The sequence below is a fragment of the Lathyrus oleraceus genome, chromosome 5 (assembly GCF_024323335.1).
Source record: "Lathyrus oleraceus cultivar Zhongwan6 chromosome 5, CAAS_Psat_ZW6_1.0, whole genome shotgun sequence".
NCBI lineage: Eukaryota > Viridiplantae > Streptophyta > Magnoliopsida > Fabales > Fabaceae > Lathyrus > Lathyrus oleraceus.
In genome coordinates this window covers 523,656,995-523,667,529 of record NC_066583.1, presented here as the reverse complement: position 1 = coordinate 523,667,529, position 10,535 = coordinate 523,656,995, and the positions used below count along the sequence as shown (strand labels likewise).

General features: G+C 38.3%; 1 pseudogene; it reads left to right on the top strand.

Moving 5' to 3' along the window:
• The first annotated feature begins 10,244 nt into the window (after window positions 1-10,244).
• Window positions 10,245-10,535, top strand: part of LOC127086019 (eugenol synthase 1-like) — an 8,082-nt pseudogene continuing 7,791 nt past the window's right edge.

The following is a 10,535-nucleotide window of genomic DNA, read 5'->3' as shown; positions in this document are numbered from 1 at the left end:
TTTTACACTTATTTGTTTTTCGCAGTTTATCTTCAGCATTAGCAATATGCATGAATAAATTCATAACTGGAGCTAGGAGTATCGGATCAAGGCGTGCTACCATTCGATGGAAAGCTAAGAGAAAGAGATACAACTTTCATAAAAGAAGTCAGAAGCTAATTCGGACTTTAGCATGGTTGAAAAATCCGTTGAAGCCTTCAACACTAGATTTATATTTTGTGTTGGGTTATTTAGTTTGGGCCTGGGTTATGTTTTGACCAAATTAGGTTTATTCTACTTTTTCTATAACCTAAGCAGCTAAAAACAGTAGACGGTATCACTATTCACGAAAGTTTGAAAGCTTGTACGAATTCCATGGAGAACTAATTCCTCAGATTCGATCTGTCGTAATTCAGGTTCCAAAACTTGAGATTATTATAATGTTAATTTTAGTTTAATTCCTTTCAATGATATTTTGTGTTCTTGTATGTTTAATTCGATTGCATGAAATATATTGATTCAATTTGGTTGCTTGTATGATCCTAACATAGGCACGTCACATTTGCTTAATTTGTTTTTGTGTCTGATCAATCATGTTTACTTAATCCATGAAAACTTATCCCGTTTGCTTAATTCAGACAATAGGATCATACATCTCACAAACTTCATCGCGCTTGTCATTGAGTTTGTATCCAAATAGGAATAGACAATCCGCTCAGGGTATTAAAATTATATTAATCGATGATAGTAGGAACTGAATCGGTAGATTGAATTATTTCATAATCACTTATTTCATAACAGCTCATTTCAAGAATTCCTTTTAATAATCACTTTTTCTTAATCGAACACCAAACCAAACAACCCCCCCTTTATTCGATTTACCTTTGGATAATAATAATCAAGAATCCTTGTGAGAACGATATCCGAGTTAAAATTGTCGTCGTACTACATTTTTGAAAAACACTCGTTTTGACCCGCGCGCGACAGCGGATCAAATTGGCGTCGTTGCTGGGGATTCTTGATTATATTAATCGTTTTAAGAGTCATAGGTTTAGTGTCTACGCGTCTAGGTCCTAGTTTCCTCACGGTTCTGCCCAACTCGCGTTTTAGAGTCCAAAAAGTGAAAAAAAATCGGTATTTGGGAAAATTGCGTCCGATTGAAAATCTGTTCCGACGGTCTTGTGTAAAAAGATTCTCTTTTTATATTTTTAATGAATTTTTTACTGTTTTCATAGAGTCGAAAAAAATCGAAAAATATCTAAAAATTATATTTTTAAGTCATTAGATTAAATTCGATATGACTTTATTTTTCTGAATTTATTTTGATCAATTCCCTTCTTTGTGTTTGTTTTTGACTTTTAGGGACATTGTCGGCATTTTGAATATTGTTGTTGCACTGTTGTGCGTTAGTCCTGGCTACTAGGTCTCGCTGTTCTGAACTTGTTGCTTTTGATCCTGAAGTAGAGAGAACTTTGCACACACAACGTAGAGCAGTCCAGGCTAGTTCATCACCCACAATTGAGTCTGATTCTGAGTCCGACTATTTGCATAACTTGTTTGCTTCTGATTCTGAACTTGTTTTTGAAATGGCTGACAATAGAACCTTAAGGCAATTGGCTGCACCTGATGTGAATTATAATGGCTTGTGTATTGAATATGATGTTGTTGCTGTTTCTTTTGAATTAAAATCGGGTTTAATACACTTGTTGCCCAAGTTTAGTGGTCTTGCAGGTGAGGATCCACACAAACACTTGAAAGAATTCCAGGTGGTGTGTTCTACACCATTGAAGCCTGAAGGGATCACTGAAGATCACATCAAACTTTGAGCTTTTCCTTTTTCATTGCAGGGTGCAGCAAAGGATTGGATATATTATCTCGAGCCAAATTCAATTGCAAGCTGGAATGCCCTGAAAAAAGTGTTCTTAGAGAGATATTTTCCTTCCTCCAAAGCAGCCTCGATAAGAAAGGAGATTTGTGGTATTAGACAGAGTAATGAGTCATTGACCGAGTATTGGGAGAGATTCAAACACTTGGTATCCAACTGCCCTTAACACCAGATCACCGAGCAACTACTCATCCAGTACTTTTATGAGGGTTTGATACCAATGGATAGGAACATTCTTGATGCTGCTAGTGGTGGAGCACTTGTTGATAAGACTCCAGCTGCTGCCAAAGCCCTTATCGAAAATATGTCCCTTAATTCCCAACAGTTCACTACTAGAGACAATTTTGTGCAAAGCAAAGGCGTGAATCAAATTCAGGTTTCTTCCAACAAAGCTTTAGAGACCAGAATTGATGAGCTCACTGCCTTAGTCAAACAGCTGGCAGTAGCAAAACCTCAAACATCAACAGTGTGTGGTATTTGTACTTCTCATGAGCACCCGACCGATACTTGTCATATTCTGAGAGACGGGTCCATTACTGAGCTGCCTCAAGCTTGTGCAGCCAACCTTTACAATCAAAATAGGTACAATAATACTCCTGACTTGTCCACCAAAAAATACCATCCCAATTGGAGGAACCATCCCAACCTTCAATATGGAAATCCACAACAGAACCCACCTCAAGTGGCTACCCCTGCATCTTCCGGACCATCCTTACAAGATCTTGTCAAACAAATGGCCGCCAACAATCTCCAATTCCAACAAAGGACTGATTCTAGCATCCAGACCTTGAACACGCAAATGGGACAACTTGCTACTCAAATAAATAACATGCAAGCCCAAGGGTCGAACCAGCTTCCAGCCCAAATAGTTGTCAATCCAAAGGATTCTAATGCTAATGTGAGTGCGCTTTCGTTGAGATCTGGAAAGGTTACAAAAACAGCCCCTAGAAAAAATAAAAAAATTATTAAGGTAACATCTGAACCTGAACCTAATCCATCTGAACCTGTTTCATCTGAAAAAATTAAAGAAAAGGAGTATGTGCCACCAGTCCCCTTCCCACATAGAGTTCTGAAAAATAAAAGAATTGAGGAGGGAGACAAGGAAAGAGAGATATTGGATGTTTTTAGAAAAGTTGCGGTAAATATTCCGCTTCTTGATGTAATTAAACAAGTTCCTAAGTATGCAAAGTTTCTGAAGGATTTGTGTACAAATAAGAGGAGGATTAAAGGAAGTGGGAGAGTTAACTTGGGAAGAAATATTTCTTCTTTTATTCGGCCCAAGCCTTCATTTAAAAAAGTTACAGGCGAGAAAAATGTTTCAGCCATCACTCAGCTCTTGCCACAAAAGCAGAAGGATCCGAGAACTTTTACTGTCCCTTGTACCATCGGGGATAGTAAATTCGAGAATTACATGCTTGATTTGGGACCGGGCATGTTATGCCTACTTCTATTTATAATAACCTTAATCTTGGTCCTTTGCAGCATACAGGTTTGATCGTCCAACTGGCGAACATGAGCAATGCACGCCCGACTGACGTAGTGGAAGATGTCCTTGTCCAAGTTAACGATTTAATTTTCCTGCAGATTTTTACATTCTGGACATGGAAGGAGAGACTAAGCCAAGCAGAGCTCTCATCATTTTAGGCAGGCCGTTCATGAAAACGGCGAAGACAAAAATTGATGTTGACGATGGAACCATGTCCATGGAATTTGGTGACATTGTCGCAAAATTTAACATTTCCGATGCCATGAAACACCCCTTGGAAGAGCATTTCGTTTTTCATATGGAATTGATATCTGAGCTGGTTGAGGACACTTGTTCTGATTTATTTTCACTTGATTTTCCATCTTTATCTGGTTTCGATGATATTTACTCATGTGTTGATTGTACTGACACTAACCTTTATGTTGTGTGTGCTGAGATTGATGCTGCCTTGCAGCCTGATACATTTCCTATAGGTGAAGTTGTTGCCGATGAAGCTGTTTTTGCAGTTGATGCTCTTGACATCCCGGCTGCCCCAAACATTCCATCCATCGAGCAACCCCCGTCTTTAGAGCTGAAACAGCTCCCTGAAAACCTGAAATACGCTTATTTGGAGACTAATGAAAAACTCCCTGTTATTATTTCTTCTAACCTTGATTTCGATCAGGAAGACAAGCTTTTGCAGGTTTTAAAGAAGCACAAGAAGGCAATCGGGTGGACATTAGCCGACCTCCCAGGTATTAGTCCGTCGATGTGCATGCAAAGGATATTACTTGAGGACGGAGCGAAAACACTAAGGCAGCCCCAAAGGAGGCTTAATCCTTTGATTCTTGATGTTGTGAAGAAGGAGGTAACCAAACTCTTGCAAGCAGGAGTCATTTATCCTATCTCTGACAGTAAATGGGTAAGCTAGTGCAGGTTGTACCTAAGAAATCAGGACTCACAGTGGTAAAAAATGAAAAGAATGAACTTGTTCCCACTAGAGCTCAGAACAGCTGGAGAGTTTGTATTGATTACAGGAGATTGAACCAGGCTACGAGAAAGGATCACTTTCCTTTACCGTTCATTGACCAAATGCTTGAACGGCTTTCTGGTAAATCACATTATTGTTTTCTTGATGGTTTTTCAAGTTACTTTCAGATTCATATTGCACCGGAAGATCAAGAGAAGACCATTTTTACTTGTCCCTTCGGTACTTTTGCTTACAGGAGGATGCCTTTTGGTCTTTGCAATGCTCCTGGTACTTTCCAGCGATGCATTGAGCAAAAGCCCAAAAGTGCATGAGTAAAATAGATGCAGAATAAAAGTAAAGTAAATTTAATAACGGTGGTGAAAATTAGTTACTCCCCACACAAGAACTAAGCATTGTCCTCAATTCCTAAAGATCTACAGATGAAGTAGATTTCTTGAAAAATGTGGTCCATCTGTTCCTGTATAGAATCCACGAACTGATGTAAAATGTTATTGAGAGTTGAGATATCAATTTTTATCGCAGTAAGTTAAGCAGTAACGGGGTCATGATTAATGGGTTCATCCAGAGGTGACGAGGGGGCTTCTCCAGTATCAGATGATTAGTACTCTGCTTGACTTCTTAAAAGGTATCACCAGTTGTCCCGATTATGTATGTTCGTCCTGTCCGGGTTTGAGATAGTGAATTGGTGTACTGGTTCTTGAAGGACTAGAATCTTATAGGTATTGGGTTCTTCTTGCCTCACTAATCCTCTATTTAGGCAATGTTCAATGTTGATCAGGTTATAACCATATATGGGTTCGAGATGTGCGACTTGGTTGCGAAGGCCTAAAGCTATGGCGATATTGGTGACCATATTGCTGACATAAATGTTCTCGACAACTTGGGCGGTTATTTTGGCTAAACTTTCCATCAAGAAAATATCAAAGTGTACGGAGCGGGATTGAGAAATACTAAATATGAGAAAGACCTCTTCTTTACTGACAGGTCGAATATCTTCAGCCATTCCAAAGAATGTCTGGGCCGTAACCATCTGGAAATACCTGATGGCAAGGTTATGGATTAGAGGGGGATTCATTCTTTCATAATCAGGCAGGTAGTCTTCAGTAATGCTACCCCAAAAAAAATTGAGTTCCCATTGTATATCATCACCTACTAGGACTTCAGTGTGGGCTTGGGGATCACACTAGAAGGCTAAAAGTCTGGCTAACTCATTATGTGTTAGTCGGTATTCCTTCCTAAAGAGTCGGAAGGTAGAAAAGCCTTGGACACAGTCTATTTCTACATTAGGGTTGTATCGGTAAGAGCTTAGGAATTTCAATGTTAGGTTCTTATAGGTTGGGTGTTTGTGGAAAGATAAATGATCCCAACTGAGCTGGTTGAACATGTACTTCACACTGTCACAGAGGCCTAAAGTTATTAAGCTAGGGAAGTCAGGGTATCTGGTTGGCAAAATGGTTCTTGTAGCCAAGACTTCATAACGTCTTCTTTGAGCCTCGTTTCTGAAAATAACTTGCATGTTATCAGTACCTTCCATCTCTAAATGATTAGTATGAAAAATTAGTTTGAGTTAGGCATGTAATGTAATCAATTAAAATTTAGTCTTGTTAGAAGGAGTAAAATAAATCATTGTTATTCAAAGAAAAGAAAAAAACTGCAAAAATAAAACAACTGATAATGAAACCGTGGGTTTTCTCCCACACATTGCTTTGTTTAGTGTCGGTAGCTCGACAATGGTTTAATCAGGCTATTTGTGTTACAAATGGTGGTTCGATCACGTCATGGCAAGAATAATCGGTAGGTATATTAGCATTGGTATAGTGTTCCAGTCTTTGTCCATTAACCATGAATGGGTCACCTGATTGGCTTTTAATCTCAACTGCACCAGAGGGAATGACTCTTGTGACCTTGAACGGTCCAGCCCATCTGGAACGTAGTTTACCAGGAAATAGGTGTGATCTAGAGTTGAATAAAAGTACTATGTCGCCTACACGGAATTCCTTCTTTGCGATACGCTTGTCATGCCATGCTTTGGTTCGCTCTTTGTAGATTATAGCATTTTCATATGCATCGCGCCGAAGTTCTTCTAATTCCTGGATATCTAACAGTCATTTGTTTCCAACTTCTAAATAGTCCATGTTTAGGGCTTTAATGGCCCAATAGACTTTATGTTCTAGTTCGAAGGGTAAGTGACACGACTTCCCATAGACTAAATTGAAGGGTGTTGTTCCTATATGGGTTTTATAGGCAGTCATATAAGCCCACAATGTGTGTTGAAGTCTAGAGGACCAATCTTTCCTGGAAAGTGAGACAGTTTTTTCTAGAATTTGTTTTATTTCTCGATTCGATACTTCTACTTGTCCATTGGTTTGTGGATGATAAGGTGTAGCTACTTTATGTCTCACGCCATATTTATTCAAGAGTTTTTCAAAAATTCTTGAAATAAAATGAGATCCACCGTCGCTTATAACTAGGCGAGGTGTTCCGAATCTAGGGAATATGTAGTTCTTAAACATCCTAATTACTACTTGCGCGTCATTGGTAGGTGAGACGATGGCCTTTATCCATTTTGATATGTAGTCGACAATAACGAGTATGTGCTTGTTTCCCATAGATGAGGGGAATGGACCAATAAAATTGATACCTCAGACGTCAAATATTTCTACTTCCTGAATATTCTTTAGGGGTGTCTCATCGCGCCTTGATATGCTTCCAGTACATTGGCACCGATCGCATTTAATTATGAAGGTATGCACATCACGCCATAAAGTTGGCCAATAAAGGTCTGCTTTGAGGATTTTAGTGCATGTTTTGGATGTGCTAGCATGGTTTCCATAAGGGGCTAAGTGGCAATGAGTTATGATATTTGGTGTTTCCTCTTCAGGAACACAATGACGAAAAATGCCGTTTGCTCCCCTCTTGAAGAGAAGGGGTTCGTTCCAATAGAAATGTTTCACGTCGTGGAAGAACTTTTTCCTCTGTTGGTACGTCAATCCCTGAGGTAATATATTAGCTGCGAGGAAATTTACTAAGTCAGCGCACCAAGGTACACTGGTCACAACATGGGCATATGTCGTCTTTTGGGGATCAGTGGTGCACCCCTCTTATTTAAGGAGTCTCCTTTGATTGGACGAGGTGCTGAACCACCCCGCTTCATATTTTCCCACCGGTGCATCGGCCTGGGTTAGCTTCACCGGAGACGTAGCTCTAGGACGAACGTTGAAACTTTAGGACCCCACAATTGCCTTTGAGAATGTTCTGGTTATGTGCCTTCTGACTATCAAGGCCAGAACCTCCTAGATTATTTCTTATTTCGGAGTGGATATCTACCTCAATTAGTCTATAGGTGGCCAATAAATCCTCCTATAGGTGATCTGACCTGATAAAAAACTTTTCTTTGACCTGGTATATATGATAATAGGATGCGAACGATGTTCCATGGGGAACCTACCTTCCATTCCTATGTAGAGGGAGTAAGGAATATTCTTCCCGTCTAGTTTTTCCGTTAGAACAACGATGTTGGGCGAGAAATCAAGATTATTACTGACCAGTATCCTTGCAAACATGATTCGGGGTGCAATTCCTCGGGTGCGCTTGGCGAACCTCTGTCATTTGGTCTGGCTTGAGGAAACATCACTACATCTAGTGGAAATCTTGTGGTACTTGTAGGAGGCGCCCCAATATCTGATAGGTGTCTGACGTTAACTAGGGACTCGCTGTATCCCGACACCATTGATTTTGAACTCGTCGTATCTTTGTAGATGTCATAGTAAGTACCCCAGTAGCGGGTTAAATTACATATGATGTTAAGTCGGAAGGTGGATCACGAATATTCGACGCTATCTTCATGGAAACTGCCTTCAGTCCCTAGTGTAGACCTAGATCCAAATTTGAAATTATCCTTTTTATTGCTTTGCGGAGTTCTCGAGGGAATTAGAGATCTGGAATTTTGAAGAATTGAAGTGGAAATGGTGATTGATTGCATCAATTGTGACAAATCTCCCTGTTCTCCTATGAGCGTTCTCGATTTGGTGACCTGAGGAGGTTATAAATCAGTAGATCAGAGATTATATATGAAATGTAGGAATCTAGATCTAGAACTTCTATGTGCAGGCGATGGAGTTGGAAAGCAGACTTGAATTCGTGAAAATCATGGGCATCATAAGTCATTTCCAACAAACTGCGCCACTGTTTTGTTCAGGAAACAAAAATGGATGCAATTGGAAAACTTATGATCTTGAATAATGGTTTTGATCTCCTTCACGGAAAAGCGGGGTGGACCTGCATGGTTAACACTGCAATGCCTAAGTCAGTTCAAGATTCAAGATGAGTATAGTGAAAAATGTAGATCAGAGAATGGACCTAACTCTTCGCATGTGAACTAATTTTATACTTTGGGTCAATTGGAGTGAATTTAAAATTGATTAGGCCTTAGTCATTTGGACTTTTGACCGGCCCAGAACAGAACCCATGATGCTCACATATAAACTTAACCTCTATATGCATCATTGGGCACCATTTGTTTTGAAATTGAAAGGTACAACCACAACAAAACCTTTTCACTGTGAAATCTAATAATATATCGATTATACTAAGAATATTGATGTGTGGAATAAAGAACAAAGGTAGTCAAACTATATGGCCTCAAGCAAAAAATTAACATGCGAAATAGTGTATGCAAATCAACAACAAGCAAGAGTTAGATCAAATACGAGACACAAAGAATTTGCTTATCCATTTCGATCAAATGGATCTACTCTAGAAGAGAGAGCAAATATCTAATTCACTATACATGCAAATGTTGTTACAAGAGATTATAAATGAGTTAGTTTCAAGAAAATAGAATTCTAAGTTTTCCAAAAACAAACCTTATTTTATACCCAAGTGTTTCCCAATCCCTTCGAATATTTATACGTAAATCACACAAATCAAAAATATTTAGAAGTATTTTTCAATCCCCTTATATACCTCCGAAAGTCTTCTAAATTTCAAAAACTCTAAAAAAATTCTATTATTGACTCTCTATGTTTCCTATAGATATCTCCAAAGATTTGAAAAAGTCCAAAAATATAATTCTAGAAATTTCAACTCTTGTATTTTAAAGTAGGATTACCATATGTTCTGTCTTATTTTCTTGTCTTTGTAAAAGTGATAGAGAACAATATTTATAATATGCTTGAACTCTATTGAGTCAGATATCAAAATAGATCCAAAACACAACCCAATACCGAATTGATATAAATGCTCAATCATTAATTGGTTGAACTATGACCTCTGACTTCCGCGCCACCATAGACCGCTGCGGCCAATTGCCTTGTACCCAACATGACCCCACACTTAAGGTCATCCATCGATCTGCTGTCGCTGCCAACCTTCCAGCTGCTTTTGGCTAGTTCTAAGAAAATATGGTTTCATTGTCTTCATCACTTAAAGCATACTTCTACATGTGATAAGGCTAAAATATCAACTATGGGGCTTTAGCTTGTCTTTTTAATTGGTTCATATGTTGTATGAGGCCATTTTCATTGAGTTAAAGTTTTGGTTGTGATGGGTGCCTAACTTCTATTGTGTTTGGGCATGACAATGTACTTGTTGAAAATTCCTTGTATTTGTTCATATTTCATAGTTTTTTGTTTTTGGTGTTTTATAAATATAATGTTAATGTATAAATTATTGGTGTAATTTACTTGAAGATTAATAAAATGGTTTTTTCTATTTTAAGAATGGCTTGTTAATAAAAAATAGTAGATATTGTTAATTTTTTTTGGATATTTCACATCGGTTACACCGTGTAATATGTTCACGGTTATTTTATTTTCTATCATTAGTGTATATCCAATTAGACATCTGTCCTATTTAAATTAGTTAAGTAATAAATGTGAAACTACATATTTATATTCAAGAGCAAAGAGTGCCTAAACAAAAAAATGGAGGGTAAGAAGAATAAGATTCTTGTATTTGGTGGAACTGGTTACATAGGAAAGTATATGGTGAAAGCAAGCATTTCTTTAGGTTATCCAACTTTTATGTATACTCGACCTATTAATACAAAAACTCCTCACTCAAAGATACAACTTTGCAAAGAATACAACTCCATGGGAGTTACACTTGTGGAGGTAAGTTTTTTTCCCCATGTTTGTGGGATGAAGTTTAAAAAATAGTAGTTCTTTTTAATGAGTCCCAAGAAATAATAAATGTAGGGAGAACTTGAGGTTGAT